Here is a 15,637-nt window from a genome sequence, read left to right on the forward strand (position 1 = left end):
TCACCTTCTGAGGTTGGTGGGGCTGAGAGAGTTCTGAGAGAACTGTGAGTGACCAAAGGTCATCCGGCAGGCTTCATGTATAGGAAAGGGGAAACAAACCCAGTTCACGAGATAAGAGATTCATGTGAAGGAGTGAGGAATCAAACCCAGTTCTACAGATTAAGAGTCTGCTCTTAACTACTACACCAGTGATGGCGAACCTTTTCGAGACCGAGTGCCCAAACTGCAACCCAAAACCCACTTATTTATCACAAAGTGCCAACATGGCAATGTAACCTGATTCCTGAGGTTTTAGTTTAGAAAAACCGGTTGGCTCCGAGGCGTTCGTTACTCGGGAGTAAGCTTGGTGGTAGTCGGTGGCTTTGCTTTGAAGCAACCGTGCAACTCTTCCAATGGGTGAATCACGACCCTAGGAGGGTTTACTCAGAAGCAGGCCCCATTGCCAGCAACTGAGCTTACTCCCAGGTAAAGGATTGCACTTCAGTTCTTCGCATGAAAATCAGTGGGGTTTAACAGCGCTTAACAGGGTTACCTACACTGCTTCCCCAAAACTAGGTTTAATGCTAATAATCGAGCCCAGCGGCCCAGGCCAGCCTAGATGTGTGGGGTGGGTGGGCGCGACTCTGTGCGTGCCCACAGAGAGGGCTCTGAGTGCCACCTCTGGCACCCGTGCCATAGGTTCGCCACCACTGTACTACACTGTCTTTTCCTCATAGAAGAGAGGTATTTTGATTTGTGCATTCTGAATCAACCAGGAAAGTGTGTATAAGGGGTGGGGCTACACACAGCCAGAGGCAGAATAGTTTGATCTGGGACATCTACAAATGGCTCCTTGGATCATTATATCTGGCCTCCAAACTGTGTAACCACTCTAGTTTCAGCAAATGGACTTATCAGTCTGCAAAATTGTTTTGAGGGCCGTTAGGAAGGGGGTGAGGAATGAATCCGAGTATGGTCCTGCATTGAAAACTAAGGCTCATTCCGCACATGCAGAATAATGCACTTTCAAACTTTTTCAACGCTCTTTGAAGCTGTGCGGAATGGCAAAATCCACTTGCAAACAGTTGTGAAAGTGGTTTGAAAAAGCATTATTTTGCGTGTGTGGAAGGGGCCTTTGGTGGAAATCGACTTTTTCCTGGCACTGGAAAATGGAAGGGCCAACATTCAAGTCCGAGCAGGCCAAGAGATCAGAGGCCACAAAGCACGCTTGACTCCTGAGCACAGGACCGATGCAGTAGACCGGCATTATTTTGAAATACAGTACATGGCTTCTAGGGTAGTTTCCCAGATTCAAACCCCTGCGTTGTACTGGGGAAAGGAGTCAGTATCTGAGACTGGGGGGCCCAGATAGTAGAGATGGGAGCTGTATGGTCTTTTAACTTTCTGCCAACAAGAAGAGGGGAAATTCACAAACTTCACCCTAAAGAAACAAAAACTACCCAAAGGTCAAGAGTAGACAAGGGCCACTAAATAAAATAACGAAAATATTTATTATACATTAAACGTTACACTTGTGTATTTATTACACATTAAAATCACATTATAGTAGAAGGCCATGATTACCTGCCTTATGTGCATAAAATCACAATGATAAAGAATTCATGTTTATTTATTTTTTCGACTTGATATACCGCCCCATCCCCAAAGGGCTCTGGGCGGTGAACAACACAGTATACATAAAATCATTAAAATATAATTATCATAAATATCAATTAAAAACAACGAATACTTCCTAACCTAGGCATCCCACAAGTCAGTGCTTACCATAACTAAATCTCTCCCAGAAAAAGAGGAGAGAGAGGAGATGATAAAACCTGATGATATTAGGGCTCACATGGAACAAGACCCATATGGAACAGTGGGGGGGGGGGGGGCACACTCAGTGGCTGGTCTCTCCAAAGGCCCGGTGGAACAACTCAGTCTTACAGGCCCTGCGGAAATCACCCAAATCCCACAGGGCTTGGACAGCTGGAGGAAGAGTGTTCCACCAGGCCGGTGCCAGAGCCGGAAAGGACCTGGCCCGAGTGGAGGCCAGCCACATCATTGAGGGGCCAGGGACCCTCAAATAATGTTGCACTTTATGACCTGAAATCAGACGCTTTTTAACCCACTGGCTTTCCTCAGTGGTCAAAAGTGATAATGCAGTGTATTCACTGCCTGGCTTCAAATACACATACAACATGTGACCGAGATCAATTATTCAAAAGTCTAAAACTAGCACCCGAGTCTTCAACATAAAACCAATGTCCACTCAAAAGGTACAATGTAGCGTGCCAACCATTCCAAATTCTGTTACGGTAGCGTTCTATGATACCTCAGTCAAAATGGATTTCTTTAAGACTGGACCAATCAGTCTCTTGTCTGCTCTTGACCTTTTGGTATTTAATATGGTCTTAACATTCTGATGGATGGAGGGAACACATTGCATTCCATACCTTCAAGTTTGAGGAAATCCCCTGTATCGTACAACAGAAAGTAGAGAATTCTACTTGGTGGAGGACTCACGTGGTGGAGGACTCACTGTTGCACCGGGCGCTTTCCCCCAGTGGTGGGATCCAAAAATTTTAGTAACGGGTTCCCATGGTGGTGGGATTCAAACAGTGGCGTAGCGCCAATGGGGCTTGGCAGGGCACGACGGGGGCGTGGCTGGGCATTCCAGGGGCGGGGCATTAATAATTTCTCTGCTACTGTAAAAAACTCTTACTGTAAAAAAAAAAAGTTCCTAATTTCCAGCTGGTATCTTTCTGTCCATAATTTAAACTCATTATAGCAAGTCCTATCATCTACTGCCAACAGAAACAACTACTTCTCCTCTAATTGACTGCCTGTCAAATACTTAATACTTTGAAATACTTAATTTTGTTTCTAGAAATCAAAAGAAAAATACTTTCCTTAAACAAGGAACTTCACCATATTACTAAAACATGTTTTTAAAACAGCCCAACAGGGAGAATTATCCCGTCTTCTACCTTCGCTAACCAGCCACATAGGAAACAACAGGACTTTATGGTTTTTGGACCTAATGGAATTTCTAACAGAAAAGCAGACCCAATTAGTAACCCCCTCTCGGCACACACAAATAATTAGTAACCTACTCTAAGGAACTGGTGAGAATCTGCTGGATCCCACCTCTGCTTTCCCCCCTTTGACAGTGCATTGATTACATGGCTGTCCATCGCAAAGTCTGTCCTGCCCAGTCAAGGGTAAGAAAATTCACTCAACGCCCTCTGAGAAGGAACTCTGTGCTGACCCAACAGGATCTTTCAAAGCGTAATTTTGAAAGCGAGCAAGAGTTGCGGCAAGTTTCTCAACAAGAGGTATTCCGGTTGGGCAAAGACCTGTCGAATTGCCCCACAAGCGCACAGGCCGCGCTCCGAGGAAACTCTTGCTTCAGCTAATTCACCCTCTCCCCTGAACTTTCCTTTTGAGCTGAATCATAGCTTTATCTCCATCAGACCTGAGACCGTGCTGTCGGGTTCACGTCTGGATGCTTGCGAACATCTCTCTGTTGCAATTTCACTGACAAAGCACAGAGAATCCGCTGTGTTCGTTCAAAGTACTGTGTCCAGTTCTGGTCGCCGCAACTCAAAAAGGATATTGAGGAGATAGAAAAAGTGCAGAGAAGGGCAACAAGGATGATTGAGGGACTGGAGCACCTTCCTTATGAGGAGAGGCTGCAGCGTTTGGGACTCTTCAGTTTGGAGAGGAGACGTCTGAGGGGGGATATGATTGAAGTCTATAAAATTATGCATGGGGTAGTAAATGTTGACAGAGAGACATTTTTCTCTGTTTCTCACAGTACTAGAACCAGGGGGCATTCATTGAAAATGCTGGGGGGAAGAATTAGGACTAATAAAAGGAAACACTTCTTCACGCAATGTGTGATTGTTGTTTGGAATATGATGCCACAGGAGGTGGTGATGGCCACTCACCTGGATAGCTTAAGAAGAAGAAGAAGAAGAAGAAGAAGAAGAAGAAGAAGAAGAAGAAGAAGAAGAAGAAGAAGAAGAAGAAGAGGAGGAGGAGGAGGAGGAGGAGGAGGAGTTTGGATTTATATCCCCCTTTTCTCTCCTGTAGGAGACTCAAAGGGGCTTACAATCTCCTTTCCCTTCCCCCCTCACAACAAACACCCTGTGAGGTAGTGGGGCTGAGAGAGCTCCGAGAAGCTGTGACTAGCCCAAGGTCACCCAGCTGGCATGTGTGGGAGTGTACAGGCTAATCTGAATTCCCCAGATAAGCCTCCACAGCTCAGGCGGCAGAGCTGGGAATCAAACTCGGTTCCTCCAGATTAGATACACGAGCTCTTAACCTCCTACGCCACTGCTGCTTCCCACAGCATAAATAATGCTGCTTTAAAAGGGGCTTGGACAGATTTATGGAGGAGAAGTCGATCTATGGCTACCAATCTTGATCCTCTTTGATCTGAGATTGCAAATGCCTTAACAGACCAGGTAATCGGGAGCAACAGCCGCAGATGCTTTCACATCCTGCACGTGAGCTCCCAAAGGCACCTGGTGGGCCACTGCGAGCAGCAGAGAGCTGGACTAGATGGACTCTGGTCTGATCCAGCTGGCTTGTTCTTATGTTCTTAAAGGAAAAATACAAATGACTAAATTAGAATTGATGTGATATGATTGCAAGTAGGATGTAGAGGTTTTTGGTGGCGGTCAATGTTGTGAACTCTGATCTTATAAATTCCTGGAGATTGGGGGGGGTGGGGGGGTGGAGCAAGGAGAGGGTGGAGTTGGAGAGGGGAGGAAATTCAGCATGGATGTAAGTCTATAAAGACCACTTCCAGCTGCCATTTTCTCCAGGGGAAAATGATTTGTGTTATTTGGAGATCAGTTGCAATTCTGGGAAATCGCCAGGCCCTCTGGACTAAATACCTTCTACTAACCTGGTTCTCTTTGGTGGATTCCGCACAGCATAAATAATGTCTTTTGGGTGCTATAAAAAGATGCATTTTGGCATTTTGTGTTCCCACAGTGTAGGACAGTGATGGCGAACCTTTTCGAGACCGAGTGCCCAAATTGCAATCCAAACCCCACTTATTTATCTTAAAGTGCCAACCTGGCAATTTAACCTGAATGCTGAGGTTTTAGTTAAGAAAAAACCAGTTGGCTCCCTCTTCCTCCGCCCCACCCACTCAAGCAGGGGCCACCCTGCTCTAGCCTCCAGCAAGTCCCACGTGCACCATTCTGTGCCGCTCTAGCATCTCTGCCTCCTCTGCGCACCCCCCCCCCCTTGGGCAGCAGCCACCCAGAGCACAGGCACCAGGCCTGTCGTGCTCAGTGGCCCAGGCCAGCCTAGATGTATGTGTGTGTGTGTGTGGGGGTGATTTTCCGCCCCCCACATGACGAACTCTGTGTGCGTGCCCACAGAGAGAGCTCCGAGTGCCACCTCTGGCACCCATGCCACAGGTTCGCCATCACTGGTGTAGGAGAACACAAGCGCAGGAGAACACAAGCATTACTAGCCAAAACATCTTTTTTCCTGCCTGCTGTATGGAGCCCTGCTCAGTGTCACAAACAAAAAAAGTCTTACAATGAATAGAAAATACTATATTTAAAAACTGTAATTTGGGGGAGTTTTACTTTCCCTTATTTAATTACCATTGCTGTACTAGAAGTCATGTTAACTACAATCACAATACATATTCACTTGGGCGGGAGGAAAGGAAGAAGTCTAGCTATTAATTTTTGAATCTACAAAATATGCACAAATAACCAAAGTTACCGTATATACTCGAGTATAAGCCGACCCAAATATAAGCCGAGGCACCTAATTTTACCACACAAAACTGGGAAAACTTATTGACTCGAGTATAAGCCTAGGGTGGGAAATGCAGCAGCTACTGCTAAATTTCAAAAATAAAAATAGATACCAATAAAATTACAGTAATTGAGGTTAAATGTTTTTGAATATTTATTTCAAAGAAAAACAGTAAGCTAGCTCAAAGAAAAACAGTAAGCTAACAGTAAACCCACCTGGAATAGCGGCCAAGGTAACTTGAGAAGATTTTGCCAATATATACTCAAGTATAAGCCGACCCGAGAATAAGCCGAGGGGGGCTTTTTCAGCATAAAAAATGTGCACGAATATATACATGAGTATATACGGTAAACATCATTTTTTCACCATTTCAGCACAATACATAAAATATAGTTTCCATCTCTCTGTAACTTTTTACTTGATTTATGGTGAGAGAAGATCATTATTACAATAAGGTTGTCAAGTCTGGGTTGGGAAATACCTGGAGGGGTTTTTTGTGTATGTGAGAGCGTGTGTGTGTGTGGGGGGGGGGGTGTCTGGGGAAAGTAGGGAGGGAGGGACATCAGCAAGGCACAATGCCATAGAGTCCACCCTCCAAAGCAGCCATTTTCTCCACAGGAGGGCTGATCTCTGCCATCTGGAAATCAATTGCAATGTGGGAGATTTCAATGCCCCACCTGGAAGTTGGCAACCTAAAGTGCTATTAGGATGGCCTGGCAACTAGCGGAAGGTGGGGAGATGCTGACCTGGAGTCTGGACTCTTTCAGTCAGATTACCCTGAGCACAGTTGCTGCTCTTAAAGGGACAGTGACCAGGTTCAGGAACTGGCAACCCCAGGTATGTTGCCTCAGCCTGTGTGGGGGCCGTGGTAAGCGCTGAATCATGCCGACACAGTAGATTTAAATTGGCAAGGGAGGCCACCCAGCAGCCTAGCTCCAGGCCTGTGCCAACCTTTCTGCCCTCCCTAGTTTTATTGATCAGCTTTCAATTGCCATGATCTCTTGATCTTATTAACCAGCTGTCAGAATGTGAGGTCTCAGTCAGCTGGAATCTCAGGTAACTTCCATCACCCACCCTACCCCTACCCCAACCCCAGAAAGTGCCACCTACTGCAAAGGAATTGTCTGTGCTGAGTTTTGGGTTTTTTTTGTATGGTTGTTAAAAGGCCATTCCATGATGTTTGTTCTTCTGACTCACACCTGATAGGGAACGAGCTGCCTCAGCTGTTTGGCTAGGGATTACGCTCTCTGAAGATGGATCCTCCCTGTCAATACGCAATTCAGAATAGGGATCACAGTGAGGCTTATCACACAGGGCTGTGTCCTCCACTGTATCTGGTTAGTGTCATGAGGACTAGTATTTTAGGATGAGGTGAATGACCTCAGGTTGTGCATTTGGGATGGAATGCAGGGGACATATTAAGACAGGCCTTCTCAATCCATTACTGTGCTGGGTCGATTTTGATAGGATGGTGGGTGTTTGTTTTACAGTCAAGGTTGTTAACCTTGTTAACTAGTTAACCTTTCTAGTGCTATCTGCCCCTCCTGTTGCCAGACCGTCTAAAGCAGGGGTAGGGAATCTGCGCCTCTCCAGATGTTCAGGAACTACAATTCCCATCAGCCCCTACCAGCATGGCCAATTGGCCATGCTGACAGAGGCTGATGGGAGTTGTAGTTCCTGAACATCTGGAGAGCCGCAGGTTCCCTACCCCTGGTCTAAAGAAACCCTGTCTGGAGGACAGTGGTGTTCCTACCTGTCTCTGTCAACCCTTGGGGTACGTAGCAATGCAGTGCCAAAATGGGGAGCCCATTCTTTGCATTGGCTCAGTGTACCCACAAGGAAAAAGAACTATATCTGGGCTTGTCCCCCTCCAAACTAGCCTTGCATTATGCCTCTCCCTTCCTGACAGGATTAAATGAACACAGTGCCTCTGACCTAGAAAGTGTTCCCATCTCCAGCCTTGGACCATACACCCCTGTGAAGACAATGAATGTGTTAATGTGCTTGTCCTGCCCAGTATTATCCTAACTAATGCTTCTTCCTCTGACTAATACCCTTAATGACCACCTCATTTACATTGCCATTGTTCCACAGCTGTTATTTCATCATCTAACTTCCCCCTTGGAGGCACTCTTGAGCTTGGAACATCAAGCTGATGCCTCAACCCATTAGATCAACTACCCAATCGTTAAGGTTGATGTCTGCCTCTTGTCTTTCCCCAGAAAGGCAAGACTCTTTTTTGTCCTGGGAGATAAAGGGTCACTCTACATACCCCTCACGGTCCCTTTTTCCCTTTAAGAAGCTCCCTCGCCCAGTAGTATACTTGTTCAATATCTCTGGACACCTGTCTGTATAGTCCAGAGCTTGATATAGCCTCTGAGCATGTGCAAAGTTCCAAACCCAACGCTCAAGACATTCCTTTGAGTAGCGAACAACTGGCTGTAGACGCCCCTGCAAAGAAAGCTTCAGTATTGTGATAAAACAGGGAAAAGGTAGCATAGGAATCCAGAATGACTTGGTTTTGAACAATGCAAGTGTTTACTCAGTTTCCAAAGAGCAAAGAATATCAGAAAAAGTCTAATACCAGGAAACATATTTTAATTATCCTTGTTGGAGCTGAAGGAAATAAAAGGAAAATGGGACACATGTTTGCAGTTCTTCAAATCCGAAATCTCAGACTTGAGACCATAAGTAAAGCCTCCAGTGGCAAAGGCAGTACTTCTTGGGAAATCTAAGGCAGGTTCTCGGTTTCCAAACTGCCATAAAAGAGAAAATTCTGACTGCAAGGCTCACCAGCCTGATGACCCAAGATCTTGCATACATAAAGGGGATTAACTTTTTTCCAAATGTAGCAAAAAGAGAAATGGTCCAGTTTGCTAGCCCCACCTCTTTGAAAACGGGGGGGGACCTAACTCAAAGGTCCCCCCCCTTTTATTTAAGTATGTGTGTCAAATAAAACATGATCTATGTTACGTGTGTATTATATCTTGGTTGCATAATAGACAGCTCGGGAGCAAACAGCTGCTTTGGTAGGTGGCTTCTATGGTGTTATACCCTCGCCTCCCCAGCCTCCACCAGATTCCACCGATCTGGAATTGGCAACCCTATTCCCCACTCCTCCATCTTTTCTCCCATTACTTAGCAGCTGATCTCACCTGTGCCTCATTAAGGCCCTTTCTACACAAATGCCCCCTTTACATAGAATAACAGAGTTGGAAAAGACAAGGGCCATCAAGTCCAACCCCCTGCCATGCAGGAACAATCAAAGCATCCCTGACAGATGGCCATCCAGCCTCTGTTTAAAAACCTCCTTGTGCATTCGGTGGGGAAAATGATGCTCCATAATGATTCTCTGGGGATTTCCTCTAGTCTCTCTCATCTTTGTCGTGGATATTGAGGAAAACTACTAGAGAGTCAGAAGTGAGATCAAAGCTTCCCAGCATTTGCCTAGGTCAGGGGTAGGGAACCTGCGGCTCTCCAGATGTTCAGGAACTACAATTCCCATCAGCCTCTGTCAGCATGGCCAATTGGCTCACTGCTGGTAGAGAACTGATGTGGGAGTTCTAATGTAGTTCCTGAACAACCACAGGAGAATCTAACCTAGGTTCCCACCCCTGGCTCAAACTTCGAAGATGAGCTAAATGCTGTCCACCTATCCTATCCTGATTCTGAGGTAGACTGCTGGTCTGTCCGATTCTACGTTAACTGACAGGCTGTAGTTTCCAGGTAGGGACGTTTTTCTATCATCACCTGAGTTCTTCAATTGGAGATGGCAGGGATAGAACCTGGGGTCTTCTGCCCATTAAAAAGTTGCCCCTATTGCTGAACCACAGCACGACCCCTAAAAAAAAAATCCTTTAGAAGCTGGGTGTGGTGGTCTTGAGGCCAAGAAAGTGATGAGGAAAGGGCTGAGCCAGAGGTGGGATCCAGCAGGTTCTCACAGGTTCCCGAGAGTAGGTTACTCATTATTTGTGTGTGCCGAGAGGGGGTTACTAATTGGTGATTTTGCCACGTGATTTTTGCCTTAGGGTTACTCCCCTCCTCTCTGCATTGGTAGCCAAGCATGAAACTTGAAGCAGTGTCCTAGCAGGAGGTGCACCGGTGTGCGTGGCAGCCTCATGCCTCTGCCATGCACATTAGATTTCCACTAAGGATCAGCAAAGTAGCCCGGCTGCATCCTTTGTCACAGCCCACGCCCAGGAATGCCCATACAGCCTCTGGAATGCCCGGCCATGCTCCCCCGATGCGTGCTCCGTGGGCCCAGCCTCATTGATGCTACACCACAGTTTGAATCCCACCTCACCATGGGAACCTGTTGCACTAAAATTTTTTTTGGATCCCACCACTGGGCTGCGCTGCACATTTTGAACCAGGAGCAAGCTGAAATGAATTTCAATGCTGTTTTGGACCGTGCCATAAATCCCAGCTGACTTTTGGTGACCCCGTAGCGTTTTCATGTCATGAGATGTTCAGAGGTGGTTTGCCATTGCCTGTCTCGGCATAGCAACCCTGGACCTCCTACTAACCAGGGTCTTCCCTGCTGAGCTGCCAATATCGGAGGAGATCAGGCTTGCCAGGGCTGTCTCAGTCGTACACAATTCTAATCTGAAAAGTACCTTGTGGAATGATAACAATTAAAAAAAACCCTTTTGCCACAACCTTCCTATCCGTCTAGTAAGTCAAATATTTAAATATCCTGAGTGGAACTGGAACTCGGTGCCTCGTCTCGCATCCTGTGAGGAAGCCTAGGAGGTCAATTTGTGTGGGCAGCGTTGGGCTATTTATTTATTTATTTATAGCCACAGCAACGGCATGGGAGATGTTCTGACACGGACAGGACTGGCTGTTATTGGCTCTTCTTCCAGGCTCGTTTTCATGACTGCTCTTCTTTGCATGCCAGGAAGCCGAACTGGGACATGCCCCTCCCACACAAATTGCCGCTGCCATTTCATAGAGAGGTGTGGGGCAGTTAAATAGCTCTGTGGGCCAGCCAATTGCCTTTCTCTTTGTGGTTCATTGGCTCTGCATTCCATTAGTCATTGCCCTGTGGGTAGATGCGCCGGACTTAAAGGCTGGCATAACCAGTCTGGCATCTATTTTTTCTGGGGACAGCTAATTTAATTCCTCTTTACAGATTGTTTGTTCTTTGAGTGTGTGGTTGAATTCAGCTCCGCCTTCCCGACCTCATCCTTGAATGGAACCTGACTTTGTAATTAGTAAATCACATGTTTGCAGATTTTTCTAGCTGCATGACAGCGGAGCAATCACTGTTTATGTGGTTTTAAAACTACAAAACCCATGATACATTGTGATGTAATAGTTTATTTTTAAGACCCTGGTTGAATGCAACAGCAACCTTCCAAAATGAAAGAATGCATAGTGAGCAATCACCAAGACCTACAGCAAAGATGTCTTGCTGCAGTTCATTCAGTATTACCAATTTCTTGCTTGGGGGTCCTCAGTCACACTGAGTCATGGGCTTTGAGAGTCTGATGTCATAAAAGCCCAATTTGGTGGGCAAATTCTCCCCAGGAAGTTTTGCAGTGTTGTGTCCAGGAGTAAGGTGGAGATTTGAAAGCAGCTACATGGTCTCTGGTAATCTGCAGCTCCAGATCAAAACACCGACCTACCAAAAATATTCCTCCCGTGGTTTCTATGAGGGGCTAAGCCATTAATTCTCTTCTCTCCCACTTCCCTGTCTTACTTAAGAGAGGGAGTGGAGAGGCTATCAAAAAATAATCTTGGACAGTCCTGTAGTTTTTGTCTGGCTGTGGCTAGATTCTGTGCCAGTATTACATCACACACTTGCAAATGTTTGTTTCTAGGCTGGTATCTTCCTGTTATTAAAACCCACATCTGTCAGATTAAACAAGTTACCATAAAATTGGTTGCCCACCCCCACACACAAAGGTTTGTAGTCATTTAGTATACAAGAAAAATGGAAGATTCTGTGAAGTGAGTGGCATCTGGTCTGGAAAATCCACTGATAGGAACAAGTTGTCCTTATCCGACTCTCTAAGGATTCTGTGAATTATTTTGGCTCTGGCATTGCTGATTGAAAAGCAGATCAATATTGCTGCTAAGAATTCTGTTCATTGGCTGCTAAGACTGCTGTTCATTGGCTCATAAATTGGCTCTTTACTGACATTCAACTGATCTGGCCACACTACTCTGTGCTGCAGTAACCTTGAGGCTAGACTACTGTAACATACTCTACATGGGGCTGCCCTTGAAGCCAAATTGGAAACATCAACTTGTGCAGAATGTGGAGCCTGTTTATTGTAAGGAGTCTGCTGACAACATACACATACAAAACCTGGGCAAGAAACTGAGTGGTGTGTGTGTGTGTATTTTGTAGGTCCTACCTGCTGGAACAACCTATCTGGGAAAGGCTCCCATTTTGATTATTTTTTTCGAGGTGATATTAGGCTAACTTAATTTGATAAGTATTTTGCTGATAGACCATGCCTGTAGACTTATCAAAGAAGTTAAGTTTTACATGTTGTTTTACGTGAGAGTCTATGGGGTCCAGAAGGTGTTTTTTGAATCGCCATAATTCCCAAATTCTGCTCTATTAATTTCCCCTGCATAGTTCCTCCCCACTGCGGTAGAATCCAAGCATTAGCAGAGTCCCCCATATCCTGTAGCACGAGCTATAGGAACAAGACTGTGTTATCAGGAATGACTTTCTATTTTTCATCCCTGCAGCTTTGATCCCCCTCCCCCCAATTTTCTTCTTGATTTCCCTTCTCTCTTGCACAATTCAAATCCATAATTCTTTATTTCCCTGCCATTGTCTATTTCCCCACAATATGTGTTTCCCCCTACAAAATGTACATAAGAACATAAGAACAAGCCAGCTGGATCAGACCAGAGTCCATCTAGTCCAGCTCTCTGCTGCTCGCAGTGGCCCACCAGGTGCCTTTGGGAGCTCACATGCAGGATTTAGAAAGCAATGGCCTTCTAGGCTGTTGCTCCCCGAAAGCACCTGGACTGTTAAAGGCATTTGCAATGCTTAGATCAAAGAGGATCAAGATTGGTCGCCATAGATTGACTTCTCCTCCATAAATCTGTCCAAGCCCCTTTTAAAGCTATCCAGGTTAGTCGCCATCATCACCTCCTGTGGCAGCATATTCCAAACACCAATCACACGTTGCGTGAAGAAGTGTTTCCTTTTATTATTCCTAATTCTTCCCCCCAGCATTTTCAATGGATGCCCCCTGGTTCTAGTATTGTGAGAAAGAGAGAAAAATACATCACAGATATTAAACTGCACAGCAAGACCCTACAAACCTCCCCAATGTTTTTATCCTGTGTTTTTTCTTCTTTTTTTCAGATTGAACTATTTCTTGATTTCATAGGGGAATCATCTTCATTTTTAAAATATGAAGGTTGTTGGTAATGGGAGGAAATGTTGAGAAAGGCTACCTGTGGCCATGTGCTCACATGTGGTCTCTTTCAGCATCCATTCCCTCCAGAATAAGATTTTCATTTTATGCACACATTTTCCCCACTTTGGAACTCACTCTGCTTTCAGATCTGAGAATCCCTGCATTTTCTGGGACAGCGAAGGAGATCAGCATGTATAAAAATTCCCCTGGTGTTTTTTTTTTCACTCTGCAAACTATCGGTAAACCAGAGACCCCCACAAAAGCCAGCAGGTCACTCCCCAGAATGAAAAGCAACAAAGCAGGCTGGTGAGCAAAATGGCTGATTGGCCTGACTGAGAGGAGGGTAGAAATGACAGCGGAAACAACAACAACAACAACAACAAAAAGCAGGAAAAGTAGGTAGTGCAAACAAAAAATCTCCACTGCAAGGCAAAGCATAAGCATAGGCATTTTATTGTCATTGTGCACGCACAACGAAATTTACAGCAGCATTCCTCGATGCGCACAATTTCAGACTCATACCCCATCCTCACTTTCCCCTTCCTCCACCCATCCCTGCACAGCCCCAAACACATCAACACGAAGCCCCGGGTTTAGCATAAAGCCACAGCTCTAGAGTAGAAGCTGTCTCTAAGCCTCTTTGTCCTAGTTTTGATAGACCTGCATCGTCTGCCGGATGGTAACAGTTCCAAAGAGAGTGTGCTGGATGAGACGGGTCCCTCAGAATATTTGGGGCTTTCTTTAGGCTTCGGGAATTATAGAGTTCTTCCAAGGAGGGAGAGGGCAGCCGATAATCCCTCTGTGCAGTAGTGATCACCCTTTGGGGTTGCTTCCTATCTGCCACTGTGCAACTGGAGAACCATACACAGATGCAGTCGATTAAGACTCTTTATATAGCACAGCGGTAAAAGGACACCAGGGGTTTTCCATTCAGTTGTTGTTTCCTTAAAAGTCTCAGAGGGTACAGTCTTTGCTGGGCCTTCTTAACCACAGCGGCAGTCTGAACGCCCCAGGTCAAGATAGAGGATTGATGTGCAGAAATGGCTTTTAGTGGTAACAGTGAAACTGCCTCTCTTTCCTTGCTGAGTTTTCAAGTTGACTGACAGCTCACGCGCTTTTTAACTCTCAGGGAACTCTGTTGCTTAGAGCTACCTCCATCTTGGACAGTCAGCTGAAACAGTTACAACGGGAGTAGATTAATTCCTTTAAATGGAGGTTAAGAGTTGAGATTGGCTTCAGCTTGCTGCGCCAGTCAAGGGTCCCTTCTGGTTTTTTTCTCATCACGTTCCTTCTTCTTGCTGTTCTGGATTTAAGTTATCTGGCAGATGATGGTCATTCAGCAAGTTATCCGGACTTATCCTGGAGCAGCAGTGGCGTAGTGGCTAAGAGCAGTGGCTAAGAGCAGGTGCACTCTGATCTGGAGGAACTGGGTTTGATTCCCCGCTCTGCCGCCTGAGCTGTGGAGGCTTATCTGGGGGAATTCAGATTAGCCTGTGCACTCCCACACACGCCAGCTGGGTGACCTTGGGCTAGTCACAGCTTCTCGGAGCTCTCTCAGCCCCACCCACCTCACAGGGTGTTTGTTGTGAGGGGGGAAGGGCAGGGAGATTGTCAGCCCCTTTGAGTCTCCTGCAGGAGAGAAAGGGGGGATATAAATCCAAACTCTTCTTCTTCTTAATTAGGTGATGCTTTTTTTAAAAAAAAAACAGATTGACTCCCTTTCTTGGCAAGATCTCAAATAGTTCTTCACCATATTCTTTAGAGACTGAATTTTATTCACCCTCTGAAACCATTCCACCTTTCTCATCAGTGGATCCTGGGACCTTCGGAGTTAGCTGGAGGTAACTTTGTAGACCTCCAGCTTCTTCTGTTTGAAAAACCATTTATATGGGACAGGGAAAACCTGCCGTCAAGCAGCTGAACGACTAGTACCAGAAATCTGTCCGATCCTTGAGAAATCTTGCTTGCGACTCACTTAATTCCCATTGATTTTAATCAACATGTGATTATCATCCCATTGAAAGCCAACCTCTGGAAGCACCCCGAGTAACACCAGTTAATAATTATATGTATGTGGTTGGAGGGTGCAGGACACAGCAGGAGGAAAGTCTCCACCTCCAAGGATGTGGTTTCTTTGCCAGATCCAGATGTAATGGTCTCACTCTATTTAGAACGGCTCACCTTGCTTGTCCACTGCATCCAGAACTGAGCCACACACCATCACACCCTGGACTGCTAACTGTCCAATGGTCAGGCAAGTCTTACTGGTTACTTGATTTTTCTTTAGCAGTTTCTGACAGCCACAAAACATAAGAACGTAAGAAGAACCCTGCTGGATCAGACCAATGGTCCATCTAGTCCAGCATCCTACCTCTCACAGTGTTAGGGGGACTGTATCTCGGTGATTGAGATGCATTCCTACCTCACTGAACTGCTTAACGCTACAAACCAAAGGCTGCTAAAAGATATATGTA

Source organism: Sphaerodactylus townsendi, linkage group LG06 (assembly GCF_021028975.2).
Source record: "Sphaerodactylus townsendi isolate TG3544 linkage group LG06, MPM_Stown_v2.3, whole genome shotgun sequence".
In the NCBI taxonomy this organism is placed as follows: domain Eukaryota; kingdom Metazoa; phylum Chordata; class Lepidosauria; order Squamata; family Sphaerodactylidae; genus Sphaerodactylus; species Sphaerodactylus townsendi.